Here is an 11,630-nt window from a genome sequence, read left to right as displayed (position 1 = left end):
AATTTGGATGGCCCTCTTTAATATTTAATTTTTTTTTCTCTCTCTCTCTTTCTTTTCTTTCTTTCTTATTATTATTATTATTATTATTATATATATATATATATATATATATATATATATATATATATATATATAATTTTTTTTTTCTCTCTCTCTCTTTCTTTCTTATTATTATTATTATTATTATTATTATTATTATTATATATATATATTAATTCTATATAGCTAAAAGCCATTAGGAGCTCTCAAGGAGAGAGTCTTTGAAATAAAGAAAGAATTGAGAATAGGTTTAAAAATCCATCCAAAACATTTAGAAAGCAATGTGGGATTTACAAATTATTTGAAAAAATGAGCCAAAAAAGTACTTTTATAATCTTCAATCTATGTGAAAAGATATCAACCAATAGAAATGTTCTAAAAAATATACTTACTTTTTCATTAACAAAAAGTACACCAATCAAAAAGGTAACTTTCAAATGTCATTTTTAAAACAAGTTAAATTAATTTTATTTGAATCAATTTTAAATAAATATTAATCAACATTTATTTTAACAGTAAGAAGTATAAAAATTTCTATCATAGAATTCTATTATTATGTTCAGGAAAATATATAACAATTGTTGCAGTTGCTACCATTGAGAGGTATTGAAAAATAATGGATTCGTTGTTGAGACTTGAGAGAAGTAAGGTTTTTACCCTTTTGTTGGTATTTACTTTCTGGACGGGGGTAATAACGAGAAAATAAAATTAAAGGAAGCTTCAAGCCATTTTCCCATTCAAATGGGAAAATGTCCATTGGTGAGAATTTTTTCCAGGCAAAATACAAAATCATACATCTAAAAATCATATTTTTCAAGAAAATCATTTTTCTACTGATTTTCCAGATAAAAACATTAGAATCCGGACTAAAAATTTCTAGGACTACCGGAACTAAACCCATGTCCATGTCCATGTCCATATCCAAAACCCAACCCAATCTTGGTTTGGGATACCTAGCCCATTGTCCTTTTTCTATCAACCCAAGCCTAAAAGGGTAAAATTTAGAATGCCATGAATATATTTGTCATACACATAGTGACAAAATTCTTTGAATTTTTTTAAAAGTCGTGATTAATTCACGATTCTATCAATCAATGATTTAATCTTGACTTAATCGCAAAGCTTTGAAAATTAGATTTTTATATCATTTTTATATATGAATTTGTAATTTTGTTTAATATATAAAATATACATTTTATATTACCATAATTAATAGTATATTTTATTTTTCCCCCAATTTTTTTTTTTAAACTTGACTGACTTTTATTATTATTATTTGTAAAAAAAATTTCCCTTGCCATATTTTTCCAAATCCCAACTTTGTCGTTGTGTTTTCAAACCATCATAGACAATAGTTTTCTGGGAGAGACTAACATAATATTACAAAAATCCATAATCTCGCACCCAAAATAAATAAATAAAATAATAAAAGAAATAAAATTGGATGTCCTAATTGGATTTTCAGATAGCCCAATAGGCCTGCCAACTTGACCCGAATTCAAGGGGTTCAGAAAGTTTGGCCCAAGACTTATCCCAAGCAGTGCTCTTAAACCCAATCCAAACTTGACAGTTTGGGCCCATCCAAGTTGCAGTCTCCAGCTAAATTGGGTTATTTTATGCATAGAACACTAGTCTGGTATTGTTTATCAATGAAATATCTCTGAGAAAACTTGATTTGCATTTTTTGGGCTTTCTATGTAATGTGGTACACCTAGGGATTCAGCCTGTAATTCATGTAGTTCAAGATGTGGGCCCAGGGATTTAAACGATGATGGATTTGATCACAACTTAGAAGTTAGATGAAGGGTTGTCAATGGACGGACTTGGTTTGGACCGAGCTGTAAATGATCCGATACTAATTGCCCGGTCTGGCTGGTAAATTTTCTTATACATAGTTTTAATATATTATGAATGCAACTGGCAAGCCGAGACTTGATAAGTTCCTCAGGAAGAGTAGATCAAGAGTTCTAAAACCCAAGAAGCAATGAATTCCTTAGGGCCACCCTCCAATCTGAGGTTGAGCTTGGCTCAACTAGTTGCATGTGGGACTTTGGTACTAGTCTCATTACGATAAGCAAAATAAAATGACAATATTATGGATGAAATTATAATATAAGTTCATTTCGGGCCATCCAACGGGCCTAACTCCCAAACCTGAGCCTGACTCTAGATATGAATTGAGCCCAACATAGCCCAATGACTAAAACTAGGGGTGGCAATCTCAACATGACCTTATCACATAATAGTTGTAATATACCAACAATTATTTAAGAATTTTTTAAATGATTTTTTTTTTTAATTTCCTTAAAAAAATTCATAATATATATGTTTTTTTGTAAAATTCTATAAAATATAAAGGGTGTTTTATGATATTTTTAAATTAATAAATGGTTAAATTTTAGTTTGGGAAAGAAAAAACACTATTATTAATAATAAGTTATTTATTTATATTTATATTTTTTTACTCCATTTTTTCATTAAAATCTAGAGGTATGTGGTATTTAATTTCTAATATTGGAAAAAACTTTCCTTACTAACTTTCCTTACTAAGTTAGTAAGGAAAGTTTTCTGACCACATCACCTTATGGCATCCAAAAGCATGAACTGATGCCATATGATTGTAAAGAACAAACTTCTACAAATTTTGAAAAAAAATTCAAAACAATGTTATTTTTCACCATTGAACTTAGTTTACAGTTGTGTGACTTTATTTTTAGTAATGATGTTGTATTTTTGGTGGTAGAAATGGAACTTATTTTTTTATATAAAGATTAGAATTTTATTAAATAGGTTATAAATGGGTTGGGTCAGGTTTAAGTTTATGACACGATTATTGAATGGGTTTAGTTTGGGTTAGATAAATTTTCATAATACCCTTACCTCAATATAACACGAACACGACCTGACCCATTGCCACCCCTAACACAAACCCAGTCTACGATGGAAAAGACTGGGCCTAAACCAGGCTCATGACAGCCCTTTTTAATGTAAGGGTAAATTACGCTTCTCTCCCTTGTGGTTTGGTATAAGTCCATGTTGACCCCCTAAAATTTAAAATTTTGACAATTGCACTTACCTCACCTTTTGCAGATGGTGTGAAGTTTTAGATGTTATTTTATTCTTTCACCCTCTCATTTAATTTTTTTTTTATTAAAAAAATTAAATTTTAAAACGATAGAAACGCCCCTTTTCATTTACACTCTTGTCGCATGAATCCATTTTTAACAGTGATATTTTTATTTATAAAAAATAAAAAATAAATAACATTTTAAAAAGGGTAAAATGTTTATAATTTAAAAAATAAAACTAATTTTTAATTATTTGGTAGACAACAAGTAGAGGGAAGGGGTCTAAATGAGCCCTATTAGATAACTATAGGGAGGTAAATTTGTCAAAACGGTAGGCCATTGACATAGAATTATGCCAAACTACAGGGAGTGGAAGCATAATTTCACTTAAATTTAAAATAAATAAAAATTTTAAAAAGCGAAAATATCGTCGCACCAACCTTTCTATTAAATCAGTGAATGTTTGGATGGTGGATAAGCATTCTATTTTTCCAATAAGGGCAACCTTTACCATTTTAATGTGTGGCCTGCGAATAACTACAACAAAATGATGTTAGGTTTAACAATTACACTGCTGGGGAATTGATGGTTCATACACGACTTCATAGATCAACTAATTCATTATGTGGACCACAATTATCATATCGTGGGTTAGGTCCTAACTTATCCCAAAAAAGAAAAGACAGCTCATATTGCCACACCAATTTTTAGAATTTATTTTTTTGATAAACGGATATTCCTAGGCTTTGCCCAGTTCATAAATCATGGTCTTGTCCAAGGATTAGTCTTGGGGCACGTGCGATGCCCACATATCACACACGAACTAGGTTTGCTTTAGAGTAGCGAACCCGAATAAAAACAAAGCAAACCCAACAAACTAAGTAACGTAGGTTCAACTAACTCATGAGGACTTGCGATCGTCAAATCGTGCACTGGTTAACTTATTTTACGCATTGTATGAATTGCAGAAGATACTTTTTATCTTTTTAATGACTCCACCACCTTTCAATTTTTTAATGTGGGGATGGTGGGTTCTAGTGGCATCAATTGAGCCAGTAGGCTTGTTACCTCAGCCTCAGCCTACCCAAAAAAGAAGGGTTATGGCCTTAATGTTGAAGTTGCAAAGATATGGGGGTGTTTTAAGGGATAATAATTGTGACAAAATCTATGTAATGATTTTTTGTAAATCACTATTGATGGGTTAGAAGTTTTGGAATGGGCTGATTTTTAGTGAGGATGATCTCTATGGTGAGGAGATTATCCTTACAAAAAATCAGCTCATTCTGAAATGTCTAACCCTAATTTAGAAGTTGAAGAAGTATGGACTATCAAAATTTTTGTAAACCACTTTTGATGGAGTTAGAAGTTTAAGAATGTATTGATTTTTTATTTTTATTTTAAGGATGATCTCCTCACCATAGAGATCATCCTCATAAAAAATCAACCCATTCCGAAACTTCTAACCCCATCAAAAATGGCATACAAAAAATCATTTTCATAAATTTTGTCACGATTATTGTTCCATGAACCACTCCCATATATATATACACACATAATGTACATATAGATGTGTGATTTTTAACAAATATAACTAAAACATATTATGGAATTTTTTTCTAGCTAAGTTGGTAAAGGCTTTAGGCATGTAGAGTGTTAAATGTTGATCCCATGACCTAGATTCAAGTTCAAGTCCTATTTTAATTAAAAATAATATAAAATAGCTCCAAATGATTTCAAAAAATGCATATAATTTTATATTACTTGAAGGGCATATCCAATTTAGGCCTAATTGGAGCATAGAGCCGATCTAAGTCTGTGTCGTTGGATTGCTAATTTTATAATGGGAAATTAGGTCTTATCTCCCATAAAATAACCACCCCCCCCCCCCCCCCCCGAAGGTGAAATGCAAGATGATGTCTATCCCCCCTTGGCTTTTGTTGACTTGGTAAAACCGTTAACAAAAATAGTTCTCTGTTAACTGAAAGTGTGAAATGACTGTAATATCCTCATTTAATAAGTACCCTCACTAGATTATGTAATCTTAACTTCGATTTTCCTCAAAGAATCAAGATCCAGAACAATGTCTACATGCAAGATTTTGTTAGTGTTTAAAATACTTTGTGCTCCCAACACAAGTCGTACATGGAGCCCTATGGGTTTTAAATCAAAACAAAACGTGCCACATATACAAAGTTGTTGATATAGAGCAAGACATCGTTCACGATTGTGACTCTTCCCCACCCCCCAAGAGAAACATTTTCCTAACTAACTTAGTAAATATTTGAGTGATATTAAGGACCGGCTTGCTCAAATGGATTACCACCTTAGTCATTCAACACCACAACCCTCTAATTTGCATCGTAAAACTCATATCCAAAAACAAAATTAGAAAAAATAATTTTTTTTTTAAACTTGATTTAAGGTTTTGAAAATGGATGGCTACCAAACTTCCAAACTTAAAATTGAAATTCAACGGTGAAAAATAATTATTTTTGGGATTTGATTTTTCAAAGTTCATAGAATTGTATCCTTTACAACCATGAAGCATTGGATCATGTTTTTAAATTTCAAAAGTTGAGCCCAAGGGCCTTAATCCTTACTAACTTAGTTAAGCTAGTCAGACTCTTTCCCAACTTGAATTTCAAATCTAATTAGGTCTCTTTGCAACATACACGACTCGTTAATGGTTGTATCATCATAAAACCTTGGCATAAAGAAATCTAGCCACTCGATCTCCAATTAACTAACTGTGGGAGATTCATACCAAATCCCCTCGAATGAAGAAGAAGAAAAAGAGAGAGAGAGAGAAAGAGAGGAGATCCAATTGCAAGCCTCCATTTAACCGAGGGTTAGGATTTAGACGCCATGGTTGATTCATTAGATCTAGGGTTTCCAAACTTTATTCATTCTTCATCGAATGAGGGATTTGAACTCCATTAGATTTTGTTTGAATGAAGGATATTTTGGTAATTTCTCCTAAATGAGAGTATAATAGTCATTTCAAACCTTCTATCAACAGAGAAATTTTTTCATTAACAGTTTGACTAAGTCGATAAAAGTCAAGGGGGCAGACCTCATCTTGCATTTCACGGGAGGTATCACTAATTTCGTCAATTTTATAGAAGGTAAGGCTAAATTTCCTTTTTATAATCCATTTGGGTCCAAGGACTCCTATAATAGTAAGATTTGAAAACCTATTACATTAATCATAATAGCGTGATTCATAAAGTAAGGTTTATTCAAGTAATAAATTTGATAAAGTAAGGGAGATTTTATAATAAAATTACAACAGAGAGGCCTGTCCGGTAAATCTCTCTATACATAATTCAAGCATACATGCTATAATTACAGCTATAATTTTTTTTTCTATTTTAAATTAGAAGTTTAAAACTATATATATATATATATATATATATATATATATATATATATATATATATGGGGACGGTTCGGCAGCCCCAAACTCTTCCAAGCTTCGTGCCAAGTTTTTCAAGACGTTAGATTATAATGCATCCGACGGTTCGGATCTAATATTACGGTTTTAAGTTAAAAAGAAAGTTTATTAAAATCGGACCCCTCTAAAAATCTTTTATTTACTTTTAACTCCTTCTCTCTTTTCAAACCTTCCTCTCTCTCTTCGAATCATCTTCTTCATTCAAACAGAACGAAGCTCCGTGCCCTCCCTCTCCCTCTCCCTCTCTCTCTCTCTCTCTCTCTCTCTCTCTCTCTCTCTCTCAAGTTTTAGATCGAACGACCCGACGCCGTCGATCTCTCTCTCAAGTTACAGTTCACACTACCTTCAGATCTCATCTTCTTCGGAGCTCTGTCAACCCTCACTCGCCGTCGTCGACGCCGTCAATCTCTCGCTGTTTTCAACGAACGGGTATTTATTTAACTCTTTTTTTTTTTTTTTAGGAAAATCGATTTGGGTTTATTTTTATTTTTTTTTATTTTATTATTGTAGTTGTTGTTCTTGAACTTAGGTTTAATGTGGATGGTTTTATTTATTTTTTTTAACTTAAACGATTTGCATTCTGTTACTACCGCTCATAGTTAGTCTATGGAAATTTTATTTTTTTAATGATTGTTTCTTGAAATCCCTCATTACCTCGTTTTCCTGAATTTCTCTTTGAAAATCAAATTTCTTTTATTTATCTATATTTACTCTGGTATCAAGGAATAATAGTTAGGCTTTGGTCTCATGGTTTAGGAAATTGCAGTGCTTCGCCCCAGTCCATGTTTGAAAATATTGTTGCATATATATCTCTTTAAAATGTGTTGTTTACTAACTTAAAAGGCTATTTCACAGTTTTTTTTTCCTGTTTCCTCCCATTGACATGCTTATTAATCCTGACTTTTGTAACATCAAGTATTTCTTGTTACATAAATTGATGGATATTAGCATAGCATTAGATTTTGACTTATCCCACTTAATATTTCTTTCACAAAAATGTTGGCCGTGAAATTTACTGATAGTTTCTTGTAGATATTTCAGCAGAAACTTATTATTCATTTCACAAAATAGTTCCAAATATTTTGGTGGACAATGAATTTCTACCGAAATTTTTTGGGTTCTACTTGTTACAGAATCCCTTTGTTTGAACAATATATATATATATTTTTTTTTAACTCTCTCTTGATTTGTTTTGTTATTTGGATCTTAATTTTTTGTGAAAAAAAATTTATGAAGTCTAATTTCGACTATTTTGAATTGAAACCCCACCAAATAATGGTCACAAACAACAAGTCATAGAGCATAGAAGCTCACAAAAATTTGCTCTGGACCAGGAAAAGGAAAAGAAGACTTGTATAAATTTAGTGTTCTCAAAACACTTCTCTTTCTTAGCAATGGTACCTGGCAAGATCACTTGTATAATGTAGTTTTTATGTGTTTATGACTTGTTTATGTTGGTGGTATTTTATTGGGATAAAGGGACTGCATACCAAATTTATTCATTAAATTTAAAAGAAGTGTTTCACTTGTTATAATTGGTTCATTAAATCAATAACTATCAAGCAGCATATATGCAATTTCTTTTGATCAGTGTGATTTTCTTCGTTCTTTCTCTACTCAAGAATTCGATTGACTCATAACTAGCCCTTGTTGAATTCGACTGTATATTCCTTTTAATTAGAGTTGTAACTAGCCTTTGTTGAATGCTTTTTTTCACACTTGTACTTTATTCTTTGCTTTTTTATCAATATTTTTTTTAAATGTTCATTTTTATCGTAGATTGGAAGACCATTGATCTATGGCCTACCATCGAAAAGAGAATATGGGGTGCAAGACATGTCATCAAGAAGCTGAGGGATGAGCTTGAGCTTACCAAGGTCCTTAGTATGTGTTGTTCCATGCATGAGGGATATTACTAGGAACAATGTACAGACAGTGTGATCAGTTTCTATTACAAGTGATAATTGTTACTGTGTGCATCTGGGCTCTATTTTTCATATTGTAACATTTTTCCCATTTGTGAAAGAAATTTGTAATGGAATGCTACAGCTTATCCAATGAAGGACATGGTTTCATTCTCCTGCAATTATTTACCTTTTGTTTGATCAATCAATGGTATTGTTTCGTGCAGAATAAAATAGATTGGATGGTTAATATCACTTTATCATATTGATTTTGATCTCTTAACCATCTTTAACTAGGGATGTTGATGGGTACTTAATTGATTGGATACCCATCTGGATCCAATATCTACAATTCTTGTTTTAGGACCATTTGGCTTTAATAGGAATGGGAATTAATTTTTATAATAAGATGTGACTCCTGGTGTAAATCTTAACCACCAGAAGCTCCCTCCTAATTGGATAAAAACGTAGTGACTCTCCACTACTGGTGTCCATTTTAGAAAATGGGTGCACAAGAGAATTTCCTTTCCCAAACACAAGCACAATAACTTAGTTTAATTTTAATAATTTCTCCCTTATAGTCCCCAACCATCCATCAATTATCAAAGCATAAGAGCACCCATTTTGGTACCTTAACAAGCAATAAGGAATTAAATTCAATCACCATAGTTTCCTCTTCCATCTACAGCAAGATGAACCTTTCATAGAAGGCTTTGAACTTTGCCTCATTGTTTGATAACAGTCCAAGGTAAGAGTTGTACGCATGATTTTAAAACTTGATTTCACATCTTGTCTCATCTCATCCATTGCACATGATCGTGCGCGCACGTCTATATACTGCAACATGGAATCTAAAAACTGAATAAGCACAACACCATCAATGATCAATCGATTCCATCAAGAAATGGCATGTTTCATTTGAATCCCACCTTGGTGCAAATCTTATTAGATTTAAAATAGCTATTAACAAAAAAAACAAAGAGAAGGAACTAATCTAAGAAAAAGAATAGAGTGCAGAGATTCAATAGAAGATTCCTAATTGATTGTAATTTTTACAAACTTCATGAAGGAAAATTGACGAAAACTAGCATTTAGAAATGGTGGTTGCATTAGCAAAGGAATGATGTATTCTTTATCGGTTAGCATTTGAACCACTTTGGACATGGATGGCCTTAATGAAACTGAAGCCTGTGTGCATAGAAGCCCAATTTGTAGAATATTTGATGCCTCCGTCACTGGAAAATTACCTCTCAAGGAAGGATCAACAGATTCTAGGAATGAATTTGATTTATAATGATTCCAAACCTGACACAGTTAAGGAAAAACGCTCTTATCAGACACCACGTTCATGTTAAAGAACATTTGACACAATGCACAAAGGAGAAAGAATCTTACTGTTTGTAGAATGAAACATGACTCCTGCATGAAAACAGTGTTCTTCCTACCACATACAATTTCAAGAATTATAACTCCAAAACTATAAACATCTGTTTTATTTGTTAGTTCCCCTTGAACAAGATATTTAGGAGCCATGTACCCACTGCACCAAAAAAAAATACACATCATCAAAAAATACATAAATTAAGCTCACATTTCCTTATTGGTAAGGAATTTAAAAGATATGTAAATGTATGAGTAGCCTATATAGGTGATAAGCTAAGGAACATATATAAGTCAATTGAGAGGGTTTGACCCTCTGCAACAAAGACTGTTGACAACACCAATGAAGACTGCTCACATTTGTTATTTTGTGCTCTACATCTTATAGCGCTGCTATTGTTGTCTGAGTAATCCCCATTTCTTTGCAATATTTGCCATAAGTTGCACACGTCTTCTTTTTACGTAGATTCTTTTGTCACACCAAATTTTCCTAATCCCACCACCACAAGATGTGTGCTAATTATTTGATGATTTACATATGAATTGGATTGGCATTAGCAAAAGTTGGGGTCGTTTTTTTTTACAAAAATCAGGATCCAAATAACAAAACAAATCAAGAGAGAGTTTAGAAAAACAATTGTTCAAACAGAGGGATTCTGTAACAAGTAGAACCCAAAAAAATTTCCAAAAATTTTCGGTAGAAATTCATTGTCCACCAAAATATTTTAAACTATTTTGTGAAATGAATAGTAAGTTTCTGCTGAAAATATTAAGTGGGATAAGTCAAAATCTAATGCTATGCTAATATCCATCAATTTATGTAACAGGAAATACTTGATGTTACAAAAGTCAAGATTAATAAGCATGTCAATGGGAGGAAACAGGAAAAACTGTGAAATAGCCTTTTAAGTTAGTAAACAACACATTCTAAAGAGATATATATGCAACAATAATTTCAAACATGGACTGGGGCGAAGCACTGCAATTTCCTAAACCATGAGATCAAAGCCTAACTATTATTCCTTGATACCAGAGTAAATATAGATAAATAAAAGAAATTTGATTTTCAAAGAGAAATTCAAGAAAACGAGGTAATGAGGGATTTCAAGAAACAATCATTAAAAAAAAAAAAAATTTCCATAGACTAACTATGAGCAGTAGTAACAGAATGCAAATCGTTTAAGTTAAAAAAAATAAATAAAACCATCCACATTAAACCTAAGTTCAAGAACAACAACTACAATAAATAAATAAATAAAACCCCAATCGATTTTCCTAAAAAAAAAAAGGAGTTAAATAAATACCCGTTCGTTGAAAACAGCAAGAGATTGACGGCGTCGACGACGGCGAGAGAGGGTTGAGAGAGCTCCAAAGAAGATGAGATCTGAAGGCAGTTCGAACTGTAACTCTTGAGAGAGATCGACGGCGTCGGGTCGTTCGATCTAAAACTTGAGAGAGAGAGAGAGAGAGAGAGAGAGAGAGAGGGAGGGAGAGGGAGAGGGAGGGCACGGAGCTTCGTTCTGCTTGAACGAAGAAGATGAGTCGAAGAGAGAAAGGAAGGTTTGATAAGAGAGAGGGAGTTAAAAGCAAATAAAATATTTTTAGAGGGTCCGATTTAATTAACTTTCTTTTCAACTTAAAAACCGTAATATTATATCCGAACCATCGGATGCATTATAATCTGACGCCTTGAAAAACTTGGCACGAAGCTTGGAAGAGTTTGGGGCTGCCGAACCGCTCCCTATAATATATATAGATTATTATATATATATATAAAGATGAAGA

At 32.4% G+C, this 11,630-nt stretch overlaps 1 long non-coding RNA gene across 1 annotated transcript; it reads right to left on the bottom strand.

Annotated features, from left to right (window-relative positions):
• Nucleotides 1-9,460: 9,460 nt before the first annotated feature.
• Nucleotides 9,461-11,573, bottom strand: LOC147391525 (uncharacterized). Its single transcript, XR_015183173.1, has 3 exons — nucleotides 11,150-11,573; nucleotides 9,861-10,005; nucleotides 9,461-9,770 (listed from the first exon to the last, which is right to left on the bottom strand). It is a non-coding gene; the product is annotated as an uncharacterized LOC147391525 (long non-coding RNA).
• Nucleotides 11,574-11,630: the final 57 nt, after the last annotated feature.

The sequence above is a fragment of the Akebia trifoliata genome, chromosome 11, assembly GCF_017979445.1.
Source record: "Akebia trifoliata isolate Shusen 1 chromosome 11, ASM1797944v1, whole genome shotgun sequence".
Classification (NCBI taxonomy): Eukaryota; Viridiplantae; Streptophyta; class Magnoliopsida; order Ranunculales; family Lardizabalaceae; genus Akebia; species Akebia trifoliata.
Note: the sequence above shows the minus strand (reverse complement) of the source record. Positions and strands in the feature narration are given on the sequence as shown.